Source organism: Halyomorpha halys, unplaced genomic scaffold (assembly GCF_000696795.3).
Source record: "Halyomorpha halys isolate HHAL.00 unplaced genomic scaffold, Hhal_1.1 Scaffold886.1, whole genome shotgun sequence".
Lineage (NCBI taxonomy): Eukaryota > Metazoa > Arthropoda > Insecta > Hemiptera > Pentatomidae > Halyomorpha > Halyomorpha halys.
Genome location: NW_027109805.1, coordinates 72,343 through 92,251, shown reverse-complemented (window position 1 = coordinate 92,251; position 19,909 = coordinate 72,343). Strand labels below are relative to the sequence as shown.

Genomic DNA, 19,909 nt, shown 5'->3' with positions numbered 1-19,909 from the left:
TATATTTTAAATTTAGTTTTCTAATAACAGTCCCTTCTCTTTGGGCAATACAAAATACTACTTTTTACACACAACATCCAAGAAAAAAAAAAGTTTAATGAAAATCTTTAAGTATTATCATTTTACATGAAACAATCTGACATTTTAAATAATCACACTGCTGTTAAAACGAACATTTATTTAAATTATTTTACTGTTATTATTTTATTCATTATATTATAATCTGGTTGATGTTATCATGATATTTAGTAATTGCTGATATTAATTGAATTAAATAAAAGATTCTCTTAATTTTATGTCTCAGGAAAATTACGTTTTAGTCTTTTTGCTTACTCCTGATTGGCAATTGAGGCCAACTTATCCGTTTATTAGGATTGTAGAACCACCTGCTTACTATTGGTTCCTTAGTTATCTTAACTCCTGAAATAAGGACTTATATTAATTATTTAGTTAATAAGGGATGTCTTTAATTATTTTAGGATCACTACTAAAATTTGAACTAAAATTATGGATTTCTCTATTGCTGCCAATCGTCATCTAATATTTTATAGTCACTTTTCATCAATTATATTTACTCTCACAACATCCAGACGATTAGTTCCAAAATCAGCTAATTCTATTTTTTTCACAATTTTTTTTATTACATTAAGCTCTCTAATCACATCTGGATCCCGTTGTTCAGATTCCATGTGGAATTTAACAGAACAGCTGTTGGAGCCCTAGCAACAAACCGAGTAGGTTTACGTATGTACATTACTTGGCTGAATTATTACATTAAATAACTAATTTAATGTTATTTAATTGGTTTTATTATCAAGCCATCAATTTTGGCTAAATTTCAGTTTACAACGGACAAACTACTTTACCGAATTAGTAAGTCATTTACAAAAAATTTAATTTCTTCTTTTTTTTTTTTGCGCTTACATGTAACATTTAGGAGTTATATATGTCACTTTAATTAATTAAGTTAAAATTAGAATCTGTATCGCTACTACCCATGAAGGGTTAAGGGTGCAGTACTTTGAAAGGAAGTACTGTTACTAGACCAACGGTTGAGCAAGGAGGTGATTTGGTCATAATCACATTCGACCGCCAGATTTTTCCCCAATCAAGGGTACTCTATTTTATGAGGCTGGGTGGACACCAGAACCCACAGCGTACAAATACGGCTACAGTGTAACAGAAAATAATTTTCTGCTCAGCCTGATTCTAACCCAGGTCCTCGGAGTTAGTAGCATCATTCCTTACCACAGTTCCACCGCGCTCCCATTTTATTTAATTAATTACATAATTAGTAAGAGTTTTTTTTGTTATTGTGTTAAAGTGTTTGTTATTGAAACCAATTTCCGAAATTACTAGCAGATGTATGTTCTTTGGAATGGATTTTATTCATCGGACTCCTCTACTACAACACAACAGTCCAAAATCACCACAATCCAGTTTAAAAATGAGTTCAAAATCTTGGATTTAAGTTTGTAAAATACGAACCACTGTTTATTTTAAAAATGTTTTGAGCCGGTTTTGCTATTGTTCTAGTTTTTGCTTATTTACCTCTTGCACTACGAAGTTCATAACTAGTTCAAACTATATTTTGGTGTTACTAATTTATAATAATATTACAATATTAATCATATAACTAATGCTTACTTTCTCCAGGTTGAACCATTACACTAGTAGGCACTCTACCCTAGTAAAAAAAAAATCATTGATTCTTCTTACCAGTTTTCGATCCCAGGTTTAAGATTACCTCGAGAACTATCCGTATATACACTTGTATGTATTTGAAGAAGATCCTTCAACGTTTATTTTCTCTTCTTATTATTATTTGATCTGCTGTAAAGTATACAATTGTGAGAGTTTCACTGTTTGGTCGAGAACTAATTCCCTCACAAAGATTACATACCTTATCTTGGTCCGGAAATTTTAATCAATTAACAGTCTTGAGTTTGCTAGGGTTTAAACACAAGTGTCCCCCCTCTCCCCTCTCGCCCCTTGATTAACGAGAAAACTTTACAACTTGTCATCTATTTGTCATGTCGCCGTTTAAATAGTCTTTTGTCGTACGATTAAGATAATCAGTAGCAAGAAGGTTAAATTTAATTTCAGTATTTGTTCCACGTTGTAAATTTCAGTAGGCATTATTTAAGTATTTTATTAGTCTACCGTATTGGTTAGATTAGTATGAATCTTCGATAATGTATTAAACAAGTGGATTAGCATGATAGTGGATAAAGTCACATTTGTTATTTTTTTCTGAAAATACATGCTATGTTTTATTAGTTATTATTAATATGTATAACACATATTATAAAATTATAATAAGTAGAAAGTTATAAATTATAGTAATAACAATAATGAATGAAATACAACTTACAAAAGCAATCATAACGATAATAATTTACGACTGCACTAACTCCAAGGGCCCGAGTTCGAAATGGAATGTGGCGGATAATTGTGCATTCTGTTGTAGCCAAGAGTTAAACCTGTAGGTTCAGGGGCTCTCCGGGGTTCACCCAATCTCCTAAAGTGGGGGCACTTACACTTGGTATAAAATCAGGTGTTCGAGCGTGATTCTTACAAAAACGCCTCCTTGTAAGACCTTAGGTCTAGTATACAGTAATTGTATACAAAGTACTGAACCTCAGGGAGTGGAGTGGCTCAGTAGTTAGGTACTTTTCGCTTACTCCAATGACCAGGGTTTGAATGCAGCTGTGGCAGATACTGATTCTGTCATTGTAGCTGTAAGTGAACCTTGTGGGTTTGGAAGCCCTCCGGGGTTCAGCTAGCCTCATAAAGTAGTTGTCCTTAATTGGGGGAAATCTGGTGGTTAAGCATGATTCTGACCTAATCACTTCCTAGCACAACCGTTGGTGTAGTACTCAGTAGTAAGGCACTCAACTTCTAACTTCAACGACCAGGGTTCGAGTTCAGCTGTGGCAGATATTTATTATGGCAGAGTATTCTGACCCTTCATGGGTTCTAGCAGTACAGATTTATTTATTTTTTTAATTTACGATTAATTAGCTATTATTAATAGGACATAAGAAGTATGAAATGAATTAGATTTTTGAAATAATCTTTTAATAAGACTACAATAAAACAAGACTAAGTATTTCTAAGTTATGTATTCAGAATTTAGTGAAATCAAAATCACTTATTGTGATAAAAGAAAAATTAGAGGCATTTATTTAGTCAATTGAAATCAATTTTTTTTTTATTAATTTATTCATTGTTATTTACAACTGTATACAAAAATATGCATACAACAAGTAAATTTGCTGTAGGTGACATAGTGACATGATACAAACATGTGCAGAATCTACCCAAATATACCCAATAACAAATCTACCCAAATAACATTTCTAGAGAAGATTTCGAGGCCATGTTCTTTTCAGACGCCTAGAAGGATTATTAGGTAAAGAAGGAGAAATCAGTAAATCAATTTTTAAAAGTAAAAAGTAACCACTCCAAAAATATTTTTTTAATTTTCGGTATGATTGGTATATTTATTAAGTATTTCTAGTAATAGACAATTGAACCAAAATAGCGTAAAGAGTGTTTCCCAAATTTATTATTAAATGATGGATTGATAAATTTAGGTTTTTTTTTTTCTTATTTTATTCTGCTGGGCTTTATCATTTTCAAAGTTCTATTTCGTAGATTTGCAAGTTTTGATAAATGTCCTTCTGTACCGGTACTGTAGCTTTGGAATATTATATCTTAATATTCACTCAAATATTTTGTACATCATTGAAGATAGGAGATAACTAAGTTTGTATGAGCGGATCCCCTTCTTCGATATTTATTATTTGCATTCCCAAAAAACCTACAGCAAGGTTCCTATATTAGGAACCTTCACTTAACCTATTTCGGCCATTTTGTGATCTATACTACTTTTTCCCACCATACCTAGAAACAGAGGTACGGGTAGTGGTATATCCGGTAGTATTACTGGGGTACTTTTCTACTGGGTACTTACTACGGGGTACTGGCGGGTACTTTTCTTTACATATTCCCCCTAACCATTTTAATTACCTACGTTGTATTGGAACCTTTTCTATTTTTCTAAGTTTATTTTTTATGATGTCACTATGTTATAGTTCTGTTATTAACACTAAGCTACACTTACTGCGCATTATGTAATATTGCTATTTGATTCCCCCCCTCCCAAAAGCAATTACTGACGACGACATTGTGAGCGAGCAGTAGCTGGGGAGTGGTAGAGAATGATGTTGACCCTTTTATGTTTGGCCAGCGGTGGGCATTCCAAGCCACATCCAATCAAAGCTCAGTTACCAATGGTCGTCCAAGAACGTGATGTCTGCCGTCGGACCCTATCAAACTTCTATCAGCTTCAAAACATTTACTCTCCCATCCTCGTTGTTATTTCCTCTCCCTTCTCTGGAAAATATTAGAGCCCGTATAAATATATATTTATTTCATTGCTTATATTTTACAAAGAGGAATAATTGGCTATTACCTTGTAAAATTGTTAGGGGAGTTACATGAACAATAAGTAGTAATAATAAAATAATAAAACTATATCAATTGGAAGGTGTTACCACTACTCCACCATAATATAATATCCACGAATGGTCTCATACCAAAATCAACAGTGGCAGGCGCGAATGGTTTGGGGTGCCTATAGTTATGCTTAGACAGGCTCAATAATCAGTTCTCTTAGACACAGACGTATAGTGCGAACATTTTTAAGTATTTGACCTAAGAAAAAAAGGAAATACAAACCAAAATATAAAGGTGGTTGGACTTCTAGGTCCCCCACCTCAGATACTCAACCCGCAATAGCGAGAAAAAAAGACCATAATAATAATCATTCTGGGATTTATCCCATTATAATTGTATACAGGCTTCAAAATTAGGCTTTAGAGCCTTAGAGTAAAGTAAAAAATATAAATGAAATTATAAAACGTCATAAATATGATAAAATAATGAATTTGAAAAAATAAAAATGAGTAAAAATAATTAACAGAATATATAAAATAAGAATCGAATATAAACAGAATATATAAAATAAAAACATATGTCATATCATAAAACAGAAGGTGACTCACTTCTAATAATAAAAAAAAAAGAAAAAAAATTAAATACAATTAAACTAAAAATAATAACTGAAAAGGTACAATTTCAGCTAATATACATATTTACAAGTATAAACGAAAATCTGAAACATTAATTACAGAAAATCAATAAACCTGATTTTTGTTCTGAGGAAAACATGTCTTCTTACTTGTCTTTTGTAAACTCTAAGGTTTTATTATATCAAGGTATATAGATAACTATTTCCTGAGCCAATTTTAAGGGAATAGAAATTAAGAAAAAAACAATCAAAAAACATAAAGTTAAAAAGAGGAAGGGAAATTTAAAAAAAAAAAAAAAAAATAAGCATACTTTTGTTTAATCTCTCCCGTGAAGTTAGTAAATGTGTCGCTTATCTCTAAGCGGCAGATATATGTGCTTTTATAATTTAAATATTAATTAAAACTTGATAATTATCCCTAAAAAAAACTTAAATAATGCACAAAAGGTTACATATATATAGTTTTCTTTTATTGGTTTACTTATTTGTGCCTTAACGAATTAAATTAAATGAATGCGTTGTCGTAAAAATGGAAATAGAAATTAGGTAGAATACTTTGAAATATTTAACATTTACGATATTTTTAAAAAGATATATATGTAATTCAAGGGGAAAATAAAAGCAAGATTAAATATAGGATAGACTTGTTATTTTTAATTACTTAGTTGATGCCTTCTGTCAATAAACGTAAAAGTAATAAAAACTATAGTACTTCTTACTATCATTTAAACTTCTGTTCATACTTTGTTAAAGAAGATCGCTTTAAAACACAATTTTTTTTTTTTTTATTTGCATTTAAAATAAAATAATACAGCTGAAAATAAACTGTTTTTGTAAAAATGTGCACAATTCTCGAGCATTTTGTTGTATAAAATACGTTTTTAATATTTTGTCACTTGAAATAATTTCCTCTAAAAGTAGTAATGAGGGTTTTTATTTATTTTTTTAGAATTTTGAGCATTTATCCTTTTTGGTATCTTGTTTATTTTAAAAAAAATCATTTCGTTGCTTTTTTTCCACGTGCTCTGTTGCCATTTACTGTTTTGTGTTCTTTAGATAAATGTTTCTCTGTGCTCTTGCTCAGCCTCCATTGGGTTTTAATACCAAAGGGGCTGCTGAAAGATAAGCGCTGGGATCTTGTGGAGTCTTTTTTTTCTTTTACAAGTGGAGGAACAAATTCGGTTCCGAATTCCCTAGGCTCATTGTAAATATTTTATATAGCTATTAATCAGTTTAAGATGTTATTTTACTTCAGTTTTAATTTGTTTTTATTCTATGTTTGTACTTTTTTCTTAATTTATAATTTTGTTATCATGGATTATGTTTAATTTATATGTTTCTGTAAATATGATGTGAATTTGCTACATTTTTTTATTACCTATTACTAATGCATAAAATTTAAAATTACACAATAAAGAAAAAAAGCCTAAACATTGAGATTTGAAAAAAAAAATTATAGATTTATAAATTTATATCATTACATTACTTTATGCTGTTAATTCATATCGCCTGTACTCATAAAACGTAAAAACAAAAAAAAAAATAAATTTATATCATTAAAAATTAAATATTTCTTTTAATTACATTTTAAAGCTATCAACATATTAAACTTTTACACTTTAGAGGTAAAGTAAATAGGTACATAAACCCGAGGTCGTTATTAATTTTCAATCAGTTACTGTCACATGTGTACCTGATGCCATACGCAAACAGTTCCATCCTTTCACCTTACTCTCGAAGCTCTGTTACATGGTCCTACAAGTTCTGGTGACTGGAAGTTACCCTCAGTCATGAATGTTTGAGCAAGAGGTAGAGAGCTTCCACCAATGTTTACGCAGGAAGTGTAGAGCATTTATATTCCATTTAACTTGCACCCTCTTATCAAATATGAAACCGAATAACGCTGTTATCCGGTTGGCGATCCGGTTAATCTTGAAGCTAGATCTATTGTTGGCTATATCGATTGTCGTGCAGTAATCCTAGAACGTCTCTATTTCATTTTCACAAACAGTAAACATTTGTTGGAATTACTGAACTGAGTAATAATTAGAAATGGTTAATGAGAGGCCTCACTCATTATTCTAATCCCTTAGCACAATTCCTATCTAGCACCAACCGTCCCTATAACTATCTCTCCTCGAAGGTTACAACGTTAGTGGCTCCGAGACCTTCTGAGAATTTTTTGGAGAATGTCCTGAGCGTATACGGCTCAGTTGCTCTCACTCTGTCTCCATTGACTTTCAATAACAGTAACTAGGCAGGAAGAGAAGCACTAGGATCTCTTAGGGCCTGTTTTTATTTACCGTTTATAAATTATTATATTTGTATTTAATTAGTTTTTATTATATTGACTTTTTTTTTTTTTATAGAAATCGTATTTGTAATTTATTTAATTATATTGTGTTCGATTTTTATTTTATTACTATTTTTTTTCTTCATTTTTTCTGTAGTTTACTCTGTATATATGGTATGAATGAATACTTAAAACTCTAATACTTATTGTCCTTGGTTGTTGCGGCTTAGTATTCTTTATAAACTATTATGAAGTAAAAATAAAATGAAAACTCGTCACGATAATGACGTTTCGATTGTGTACAATGATCACCAGTACCTTTTCTCATTACTCTTTATCGCAGATTTGTAGTAGCTATACAGCTGAAATGTTTGGTATCAACAAAAGCTTAAATGTTTTTTACCCTACAAAACAAAAACTGGTCATGTTTGCAGACTCTTTGTCAGTCTTACTTAGCTTAAGAAATATTTTTTCAACTAACCCACTAAACCAAAACATATATTACTAATTACAGTCCGCCAACAGAAACGGTATTTCAGTGTTTTTCGCCTGGGTCCCTGGACGCTGCGAATTAGCGGGTGACGAAGAGCAGCAAAAGTGGTGATTTCTGAAGCAATTCCATATCGCGAAGTGCCTGTCGACAATTTCATTACCCTCATTAACAAGAGGATTAAATTAGATTGGAGACAAATATAGAAAAATGTTTCCCATCACAAATTAAGGGAAATCAGAATGGAAGTCTCCGCTTGGATATCATCAATTAGAAATGTGCACAAAGAGGAGGTGATTTTGACGCGCCTTCGAATAGCCCATATGCGCCTGGCCCACGATCCTCCTCCGTTATGCCAAACTTAAGGAACAGAACAGTTAAATACATTTTGACTGAATGGCGAGCATATGTATGACTCAAATCTTTATATGATATACTAGCGGATCTCCATTCCATCTTGGAGGGTAACAAACAAACCGTGGATAATTTTTTTTTAGTTTCTTCATCATTCCAAGCTCTACTATAAAATTCAATTAAATTTTACCTCAGGTCCCCACGTTGCGATAGTTTAAATTTCAATGTAATCGTAGCCATGAATCCGGACCCTTGCCCCCATGCAGGGGTAGAACCCCAAAGTTTTAAATTACAAGTATAGCCTTTGCTATTTAGGAAATTAAGGCAATAATGACCCATACAGAGTTGATGCCTAAAAATTTTTTTTTCTTATCGCTTAGAGCAATAGTAATATTAATGTTTGTTTAATTGCAATTATTTTCATAGTGCATTCTCCAGAATTTTATGAAATCTAAAACAAGTAAATCTGCGACATTGGGATGTAGCTGATATTTTATTGACAGAAAAGTGATTTGAATAAATGGGACAGATTGTGCGTAATGTAATGTAATTGAGAGTGAAGTTTTCGTTTTATTCAGGCTCGATAGGCTTGATTTTAAACAATAAGGCCACTATAACCATTTTTGGCGCCCAAATGGTTTCTTCCATCAAATTGAAGAATGGGAGATCGGATGTTTTCCTTAGAGAATGTTTTTTTTTTTTTTTTATCCATATTTCGGGTATCAGAGAAGGCAAAATAGCTTAAACTCTGGCCATAATCTTTGGAAAAAGTAATGTTACTTTATTTAAAGAGTTCAAGTGAATAATCCTTCCTTATTACATTTCTTTATTATCAATTAAATGTTTAATATTATCAGTAACAACGTTTTGGGCCCATCAATATTAAGTATTATATATATCAAATATCACGGATTCATCATAGATCGTTGAAGAATATTCTGCTCATTGCAATAGAGATGCAGTTTTTATTGTTTGCGGACTGAATATAGAACTGGGCATGGTTTCGTCTGAACTATTAAATTTATTCCCTCTCCACAATCTGGAAATCCAGGCCCGTATTTGATTAATATGTTGTCTTTTTTGTTTGCAAATGCTGGTAGACCGTTAATATTTGATAAAGGTCATATGAATTTCCCATTTTGAGTGAATGTTAATTAAAATCACACCGTAAATCCTTCGTTCATTTACTGACTACACTTTGTTGACAATGGCTACATCGTTTGGCATTGGGATTGTCCCTTTTTCAGGGAACCTTCACTTGACCCTCAACCTTTTCAGTTTGTTATTCAATACTTCATCCCTTTCGTGTCCAATTTTCTTTTTATCCTATTTTTGGATATTGTTACAGCTGAAGTCTGGTTCCTGTATATCTACTTTGTTTGAGAATTTTCTTATTTAATTTTTTTTTCTACCAGGTTACCAAGAGAGGGGTTATTTTGTATTTTGAAGAAACAAAAAGGCCATAGTAGTCTGAAATTGAAAGCTTTGTTTATATTATTAATTCTTTTTTTAAACTTATTTATCCTTTAAAGTATTTATTCTAACTAACTTTTTCTTTTCTTTTTTTTTAAATCTATATATTAGTTTTGTTTTTTAAAATGTATTTTTTTTTATGTAAACTAACAGTGGATTTACTGCTGTGGCTATTATTTCTTTGATTTGATTTCACATTGCTGTCTAATGATAAATTTGTTTAACGGATCGATGGGTAGCGGGCCCTGGAAAGGATCTGAGAGAGTGAATTAGTCAATTAAATGAAATAAAATAAAATGAAATAGTGTAATGAAAAAAAAAATTAACATATTTGTATTTAGTGTGGACTAGTATTAATTGTAAAAGGAAACTGGGAAATTTTTTTTTCTTTCTTTTTTTGTTATATCATTTAAATATATGTCATGTTTATATGTCCGATCAAGGATTGATTGGTATGCTGTGTAATGTAGCGACCCAATGTATTTGGCAGCATAAAGCATTCTCTCTTTCCCTCCAAATTTTGCCCATTTTAAAAAAAAAATCCTCGAGATTTGAGCAACTCAGTTACTACCAAGTCACCATTTTTTTTTTTTTTTTTCAAAAAGTGAGTTAGAAATTGATTCCGTCAGGTAGTTTCATCCTCTATCTAATACTAAAACTCTTTTGGTGGAAAACCTACGTATTATTAACATTTTGCTAGAAGTGAGTTCAAATACTTGTTTTTCTTATTTAAATAAAAAAGTGATAAACTTTACAATTACGACCGAAGCTCAGCCTACAGGACTGCATGACTAAGAAAAATTTCACTAAACCTTTGGTTGAGCTTTTATTATTTTATTTTAGTCTCTGATATTTTCGACCTGAAAATTTTGCTGGGTGAAACTGGCCCTATTTGTATCTAAGCTATTTATTTATTTGAACTAATTATTTTCTCTACATAAAATCAAGCACTTTCTAAAAATCGAATCTATATTTAAGTTTTGCTACAGTTGTTTTCAGAGTCTTAATTTTATTAAAAAAATAAAAATAAAGGAACCATGTACCGACATAGCGATCATGGATAAAAAAATAATCCATTTTAGAAGTTATTAAAAAGGTTTTATTGATTATACTATCATTTTTTTTCTTTCGAACTAATTCATAAAACTAATCATTTTATACAAACCCAGAAAACTACAAACTCTATGTACATATATTAATTTATATTCCTGGTTCATCATCATTGATATTATCTGTTGATTCCAGTTAGCCATTAATGGATACATGTCCAATTGCATAAGGTATCCCTTACATTGATCCACTAGTTTGACCCCTGTGATATATCAATTCCTGATATTCTGTGCTACGCTAATTATTATTAACTAACACAGTTGCATATTCAGGAAAAACTTCGTTACGTTGATTAAATAGATTTATGGTGCTTACAGGTTTATACAAATATTTTTTTGCAATTTAAGAATTATAATTTTTTTTTCAATGTAATAAATAAATGACTACTGACCAAAGATATATATGTTTGTGTATTCTTGTATTATTTATTTCCCGCTTTGTTTTGTCTATTTAATAATTTCTAGAACATTTCCTTTTTGTCACTATTTTTATCTAATGTTTGATTTCGATTTTATTTGTTTTAATTATTTGTACAATAATAATATAATAGAAATAAAACATATCAAAAACGTAAGAATGTAATAGTAATAAAACAACTTTGCATTATATGTTTCATTTTTATCATTTATATAAATATATATTGCATTTATATTTTTACCTTACAATTAATATTTTTTTAATTGTAATTATAAGGCTCGTCCTTTTAGAATGGTACTACAAAAATAGTAGGTAAGCTTTATAGCCTTAGAGTAACAAATAAAAGAACAAAACAATTATATACATAATATAATGACATACAAACTGACAAATAATTATAAAGTATCTTTTAGGTGTTTAGAATGGAAAACATTATTTTACGATAACTGTATAAACTTTTATACAAACTGAAGGTAATATAAATGCATTACATTCAGTTTGTAGTTTACTTATTGTTAACTAATAAGTAATTTTCCAACCTCTTGGTTTATTTCTTTATTATTTTAAGCTCTGGATTTATTTAATTATATTAATCTTGATTTAATTTTGTAAAAATATTTTCATATTTCTTGTAGATTTTCTTGTCATGAAAAAAACCAAGCAAGTGTACTGAAATTTCGTTATTCATTATGTAATATTTTAATGATTTTTTATGAAATTAGACTAACATTACATTTAGATGCGGAAATTGGCGCCCAATTCTTATGATTATTCAAATTTTTTTTTTATAAAATGCGTTAGAAAAAAAAAATAAGAATTTAGCTAATCTGTGACCGGCAGACTTATTGCCTCCACAACCGCTGAATATTTAAGCCGTTAATTACTAACAATTAGCCAACGGAATGAAGGTCCCTGATTGGCGGACCTCTGATAAGAGAGGGGTTTGATAACGCCTCCTGAATCCTAATTCAGGTAACTTAGCCTAACGACCTTGTCGTCTAATTTCCTGTGTTGGCTATCGCCGGCCGTGTTCATGCCAGGATATTAGTAAACTTGGCTGTCATGTTGTCAGAAAATTTACCACTTCTTTTTTCATTGTTCGGGATGCGTTATATATTTACCTGCTCACTATCTCTAAAAGTAAAAAAAAAAATTGGTTTAGATCGAAGAAGGGGTATTTTGCTTATTTCCTAGATTTATAAATATAGAAAATATATTTTCTTATGTTTGAGAATTTCGAAATGAAGCCTGGTGGAACTTTAGTGAAATTTTCCTCAACGTACTTAACTCTGAAATTTCTAAATATAGAAAGAGTTATTTCAAGTGTAGGATTATCATAGAAAATCTAGTGTTTAAACAATTGTAGATCTGTTATTTTTTAGATCCAATGAGTCCCAAAGTTTCCAGACGCGTCGGTCGGAAAACCGGAACCTAGTTTTTACTAACGCAAACAGTCCGATAATTAGAACAAAGCTATTTTAAGCATTCAATTTTCTGTTATAAACTGTCATCATAATAGAGACATTTTGGTATAAGCATTACTGCTATTTGAGGATAGTTATAGCTGTCATCTAATGATACTCAAATTGCCATCACAGATTCTTTCTGAATTTCTTCAGAAAATGACCTATCGTAGATTGAACAAACTTAAAAAATGAAATCGTTTTGACGGATGAATGGTGCCGATACACTCAAGAAGATGCTGGTTAAAAAAGTTTATGGAAAAAGAAGAGTTGGTTGGCTGAACGTTACATGGAGCTGTGGTAAATTACTGGCACAGGCTTTTGGAGGAGGCCTGGCCTGGGTAACGTGCCGTAGCGCCACATACGTGTGTATGTAAATACGGTCATTAACAGAATTAGAGATTGATTAAACAATTCTAATTTTGTAAGGTGTGCTTTAGGAAGCATAATATCCGGATAATATTTCTTTTCAAGGCATCTCATCTACTTGTAGGTGCGAAAAAATCATATAAAATGATATAAGTTACAATCATTAAAAAATAATTCAATGTATATCATATTAAAAAAAATTCCTTCTATATTGAAGTTTTTTTGTTCATTATTGATAAATTATATATAAATATTTTTGTGTATATGTGTTGTTAATGATGAGCCTACTTGTAGATTCACTCCTGTCATTGGCCCCTGTAGGAATTATTCCATGTGTGCCCTCATCAGAGTCAGTCATTGCCAGGGCAGAATGAATTTGCATTTGTTCTGTTGACTGCTCATTCAAGGCTGAATTCTAAACAGGAATCGATTATTTTAGTCCTTTCATTACCATAACATTATAATTTAGTTAAGAGAAAATTTCAATTCAATATCCCTGTAGTTATCTTTCTTATAAATATCCTTGTAAAAAACATGTTTACTTTTCTCTAGTAAACGGAAAGTTTTGTTTGATTTGACTCATGCGAATCTCATTCTCTAAGAAGTTTAAAAAAAAAAAAATATTTATCATTATTATGAATAAGTTTATATTCCAGTTTGGGGCAGGAGTCCATTGAAGGGTTGTTTCGATTATTAATATTAAGTTGAAATTAAAATTTAAGAAAAGGAATGCTTGAAAGAATGCATTGTAATTATTATGTTGGAAATTTCCTTGTGTTAGTCGCAGGTATTTAATCACTTTGAGTTTTGCCAGTTTCACCTTTCGGTTTTTTTGTTTTAATTTATATGTTTATAATTGATTTAATATTATGGACATGTAAGTGTGCATATATTGATACTTATGCTCTTCGGTTTATCTTTAATTTAATATTATTTAAAAACAGAAACATAATTATTTTATTGTTTTCATAATATATTGATTTTACGTTTGCATAGTTCTGTGTATTTTTATTTATATCGATAAGACAACTTAAAAATGATAAACAGATTTATTTGAGAAGTTAACTGGCATGGGTCCATCGTTACTTAAAGATTGAAGGCGTGTTGGTAGTTACAAGTATTATAATCCTTGTTAATGAATAATACAAGTAAACCCTTGTAAACCAAAAAAACGTTTTAATGAGGTGTAGATCACTTGCAGGCCTCCCTTCTACGCCATATCCCCTGATGAAGACCTGAAACTCAGGTCGAAACGTCGGCATAAAAAAAATAATATGGTTTTGTTTATTTATGTTGTTCTTTGCTGACCGCACCCCCCGGACAAACTTCTCCAATCATAAAAAACTTTTTCTGTCCACACCTTACCCTGCATTAAGGTATAGTACAATATATGAATCCAAAATCACTAAAGAAGCGCATTTCAGTTTACTAAGCAGCTAATTAGTTTAATAAAGTAATTAATTAGAAATTTTAGGTCTTTCTTTTGGTTTTAAGCTTAAAAATGGTATCAAAAAAATGTATAATAAAATAAATTAAAGAACAATTTTATTTCATTCAGTATATTTCATTCAGTTTTATTTAATACCAGATCGACCTGGTGGGCCTTACATGGTTAATGTAAGAGATACATTTTTATTTAATAATTAATTATGGGGGAAGAGGTATAGTCTCATACAAAAGACACCCCTAACTATATACATTGTTATAAATAAAACAAAAAAATTAAGATAAAATAAATAGATTAAAATAAAAATTCTTGGTAAAAGATAAAAGTAAAGTTAATTATAAAAACAATGACATTTATGGATATAAAAAATAAATAATTAACTTCTAATGGAAAAAACAAGAAAATGAAATTATTAAAAAGATAAAGAGAAAAAAAAAAGAAATTAACATGAAATACAATTTTAGAATGACAATAACAGAACTGATAAATATAGAATTTATAACAGGATGGCCTGCAGCAGCCTGGGCTTCAGTCTTCGGATTGTGGTTGGGTTTCCCAAGTTGAAGGTCACTGCTCCTTTAACTGAAGGGAACTGGTAGTGCAACTTCAAGAACCTCTTTTTTTTATGTAATCCTCTATAGTCTCTATGTGTAATTCCCCGTGCAATTGTCTGTTTCTTATAAACCAAGGAGCATCCTTTGCAATTCTTACGACATTATTTTGAATATTATTTTGTAATTTTTTCCTTTGCATAACGGATGCCGCTTTCCAGACTCAAGCCATACATCAGCAGTGACCTGAGAATTATTTTAAAATAAAGAATAGCTGTTTCTTATTTTAATTTGGATTTTATTTTTAGGATAGGATATAGCATTGCTAACCTTGTGTAGGTTTGAGTTAGTTTGATGTTAATATGGTTGTTCCAGATAAGGTAGCGATCGAGGTGAATTCCCAGATATCTTACTATTTCATTGGCAGGATTCCATTTAACATTTTTAAACATTCAGTTCTGCGTCAAGTGAGTACCACAACGTAATAATACGGCCAAGTGATGTGGTCGTAAATTACCTACCTACTCCGGTTGTTCATTTGGTTCTTATTGCTGGTCTGTTGGTATTAAGTCCATTTAAAAATAAAATAGTTTGGTTTGATTTATAACTTAAAATAAACTTACTGCCTTCAGTTTGGTTCAAATTAACTTGTACCTTATTAAATCTGCCTCAATTTTATTAGTATAGCTTGTTCAAACAATAAAAATTTCCATTATATTTTCAAGTAGTATCTTTCATATTTTTTCCTGATTTATAGAGTTAACTAAGTTTCCCTTTTCTTAATGACCGAATTAAAAATAATATAATTACTGAAATCCCAATTTTTTTTTCTAGTGCACTTATTATTTCCCTTTGTAGCTTCAAAAGGTCCCAGCCCTTAAAATCCCGTTCTTGTTCTTTTCCGTAGATTTGTCAAAGGTTCTGGTTTCCCAGCCCCCGCCCTTTAAGTTTTAAATTACAATTTCTCCTCTCAGGACCTAGCCCCCAGTTACTGGAATACCTTTTTCTTAGATCTCTTTTTCTATTGAGGTTAGAGTCTTGTCATTTATTATGTGGATTGAAATGCGACACCTCAGCAAGCCTTCGTTTAGAGGACTTCATTCCTTATTATGTTTCAAGATATTTTGCAGTTTTTACAGAAGTGATTAGTATTACATCTGATTGCAATTAGTAGTTTCAATTACTTTGGCTCAACCACGATTCTAACTGGCTCATTAAGTAGTTTTAATAATCAATTGAGGTAAGTAAGGGCAAGTCCGTTTTTTAATGGCAAGATCGCAACTGAGTAACTTAAGACATCGAATTTAAAGATTTGTCGTATAATTGAGTTATTGGATATCTCATATATTTCGATACTTTGTCTCATGAACATTTAATAAAATTTTTAAATTACTTTGTTCAGATGAAAAAAGTAAAAGTATTGTTGTTATCAGACAACTTTTCTAAAATTCTTCAATTTTATTCTGAATTAAAAATTATCGTGACCCCGACGTGATTTGAACACGCAACCTTCTGATCTGGAGTCAGACGCGCTACCGTTGCGCCACGAGGTCGGACAAGACAAGGTTGCTTTGCTTCAATACCCTGGGTTGTATAGGATGTGTGGTTGCGTAGTATAGTAGTTTCTGACAATTTAATATTTTATTTTTATTTTGAATTAGATGTATTTAAAAGGAAGTAACGTACGATTTGGGTTACTTATATCCTATAGACTGTTCCGTGTTGTCACACACCTTACCTAACACGAAATAAAAAAAAATTTTTGGATATATGTCACTGTTAAAAACATTTCATCTGTATGTCGAATTTGTATGATGCATTATGTTTTCTTTTGATATGTATGAATCCCGTCCAATTATACCATATTATTTTAAATAAATGCACACAAAAAAGTTTTAATTCGTGTTTCAGTTTGATGAATAATTTAAATACAAATAGGGTTGAATAATATATTAAATATTTGAGAATTAATCTATTGAAGTATAATTATATAGTAGAGAATTTTCAAATAAAGTGTGTCCCTGTTCACATTTCGGGCTCCCCTAACCCCTTCAATTTTTAGAATTTTTCCAATCTTTTTTATTTCTTCAATGTACCTAACTTTGAAAATTGACAAGTAACAGGGTACCTTTTTTACGTAATCTGATAGTATATAAAATTTTGAGACGAATTCATGTACGGGCACTCTTTTGATCCAACGATTTCTATATTCTAATAGATAAAAACCGTTTATTTTAGTCATTTTAAAAACGTTTATAGCACAGTTAAATATTTAGTTAACGATTTAGTATTTAGTGAGCAAGTGTGAACTAAATGCTATTTTAATATATAGTAGTGATGCTGACACATCGCTTTACCACTTTTCCTTCGGAGCTGGTTATATGCATATCAAATAAAAGGGAAATTATGATAAAACAATGTATGCATAAAAATATATATATTTTTTATATTGGAAGAAGATTCTTGACCGTATGAAGTAGATTGGAGAAAGATAGTTCGGGTGGCGGTCAATAAAGCTATCAAAATAGTAAAAAAAGAAATATTTATTGTTAACCAACGTTTAACTTGTACTTTTTAGGTATTCGTGAGGACCGATAAGAATGAGGTTCTGCAACTAGGTTGGTAGGAGAACCTCATTTTTGTTGGCCCTGACGAAGCCCTACAAAGTGGGGTGAAACGTTGTTAACAATAATTTTTTTTTTTTACTATTTTGATTTCTTTATTGAACGCCACCCGGACAATCCTCCTCCAATATTTTTTTTTGTTTTTACTTCATTTTTTTTTTTTTTTAAGCAGAGTTATTATTTCATCGACTTTCTATCCATTTTTTCTCTTACAGTCTTTTGGATGTTTTATATTCATTTTTTATTTCCACATGGAAATTTGCATTCCTCTATAATTTCACATCGTAATACAATTTTGGGAATAGCACAACACCTTGTTTGTCCATCGCGAACTACTACCAGGTGGACAAACAAACTAAACCAAACACTTGTCATCGTTTAAATGCTTGTATTTCTAAACCCTTAGCTAAATACCTGACTAAATATTTTTTTACTTTACAAGTGTAAATGTTGCTTAGTACATACATACAATTGCATTCATATTAGTTATTGAAATGCTTTACCAAGTGTTAAATCATAAGTTGAAAAGTAGCTACACATTCTCCGATAGTAATTTGGTTGATTCAATAATTTGTAGATCAACTTAGGTTCGACTCCTGTAATTCGGTTGAGAGAGAAGCGCCGGGAACATCCGAAGCCCTGTTTTTTTCTTTACCTGTGGACAAGCTCGGTTCGGAGCTCATGAGGCTGAATGTGAATATTGTGTATGTTTTTTTCATCAGAAATGAATGTGTTTAAATTGTAATTTTACTTTTTTTCATTGTTTTAATATTATTTCTCTATTTATTATTTTTTAAATTTATATATCAGTAAATAAGGTGTGGATGTATTATAAAATCCACATTGGATCAACTAGATACTATTCCACACAATCTCTGATGATTTCATTCTAACCGGATTAACGGTTCGATCATTTATGCCCGATCACAAATTTGACTATAGGCAGGTACTGAACCAAAGTTGTTCCTTGATATCGAATAAGTAAAATTCGAGTGAAAACATTCGATCCTTTGAGGACATTTTTTTTTTTCATTTCGTACATTTTAAAATTATACTGCGGAGTAGTTAATATAATACAGTATGGTATGGTGGTGATTCTAAGTTGAAATCGAACATAAAACTTACGTTTCTACTTGTATGTCAAAAATTTCAAATAAAAAGGAAAGAGAGAAAAATCTTACTAAATTCGGATTCATTCATCATTTTCGAACTAAAAGGAAATTTTAATGTCATTTAGCGTTGACAGCATTCATGTTTACAAGTTATGGAATATGTCGAACAAACAAGTGAAGGCCGTGGGAACTTTAAGCTGTGGAACTACCAAGATTAGAGATAAGGTATTCAAATTATTTTATTATAGTTTGTTTGGGTAATAAATAACAGGCTAGTTAAAACCATTAATTTTTGAAAAGTAACAAAGATTAAAAAAAATTAAACCTTTCCTTGATTTGTAATTTGCAAATTCATAAATTGCTTCTTCAAAGTCTATTTATTCCAGAAGATCAGCTCATTTTTTGTTCGTATGAATTTATAGATACTAAAGTAACTGGGTCCAGAGGGTCCTTGAGGTAGAGATAGCACTGGTTAGGGAAACTACTGAAGTTATTTTTTTTTTCTCATATCATAAAGTTTAACAGTTATACAAAGTTTTAACAGCGCCGTCCATAGCTCAGGGGTTAGGCGCAGGTCTAACAGTCTGAGATCTGCGGCGACGCCGGTCCTAATCCAGCCTGGGGCGTTGACTTTTTTCATGAATGACGGTCCCACAAAATTGAAAACTTGACCCCCCACCATGGTTAGAATAGGTTGGTCACCTGTAGATAACAAGGCAAGCATCACCGCTGTGGATTGCCTTTTAAAAAAAAAGTGTAACATACTGTTTTATTGGTTCATTTACTGCTATCGTCAAAGTTGGTCTACTAGTTATTCTACCGATAATAGGTTTTAGGGGCCACATGGATCTTGGAGATCGGACCAACATTTAATATTTTTTATTAATTATAATATTTAATAACTAATAGCTTATTGATCCAATAAGCTATTTAATCCAGATTTAATTTTAAGAGAACTTCATTTCCAGGATACGAAAGTAATTTCATGGCAATGTGTGTGAGAGATACAGGATCCTTTGTTTCAAAGTATCAATCAGCCCATGCCTGCTTCTCAGTATCGATAATATATTTCAGGAATGCCCAATATAACATTTGTAAAATAACAATA

The 19,909-nt window shown here is 30.9% G+C and overlaps 1 non-coding gene across 1 annotated transcript; it reads right to left on the bottom strand.

The window, feature by feature from the left end:
* Positions 1-16,546: 16,546 nt before the first annotated feature.
* On the bottom strand, positions 16,547-16,618 carry TRNAW-CCA (transfer RNA tryptophan (anticodon CCA)). Its single transcript has one exon. It is a non-coding gene; the product is annotated as a tRNA-Trp (tRNA).
* Between the last annotated feature and the right edge of the window lie 3,291 nt (positions 16,619-19,909).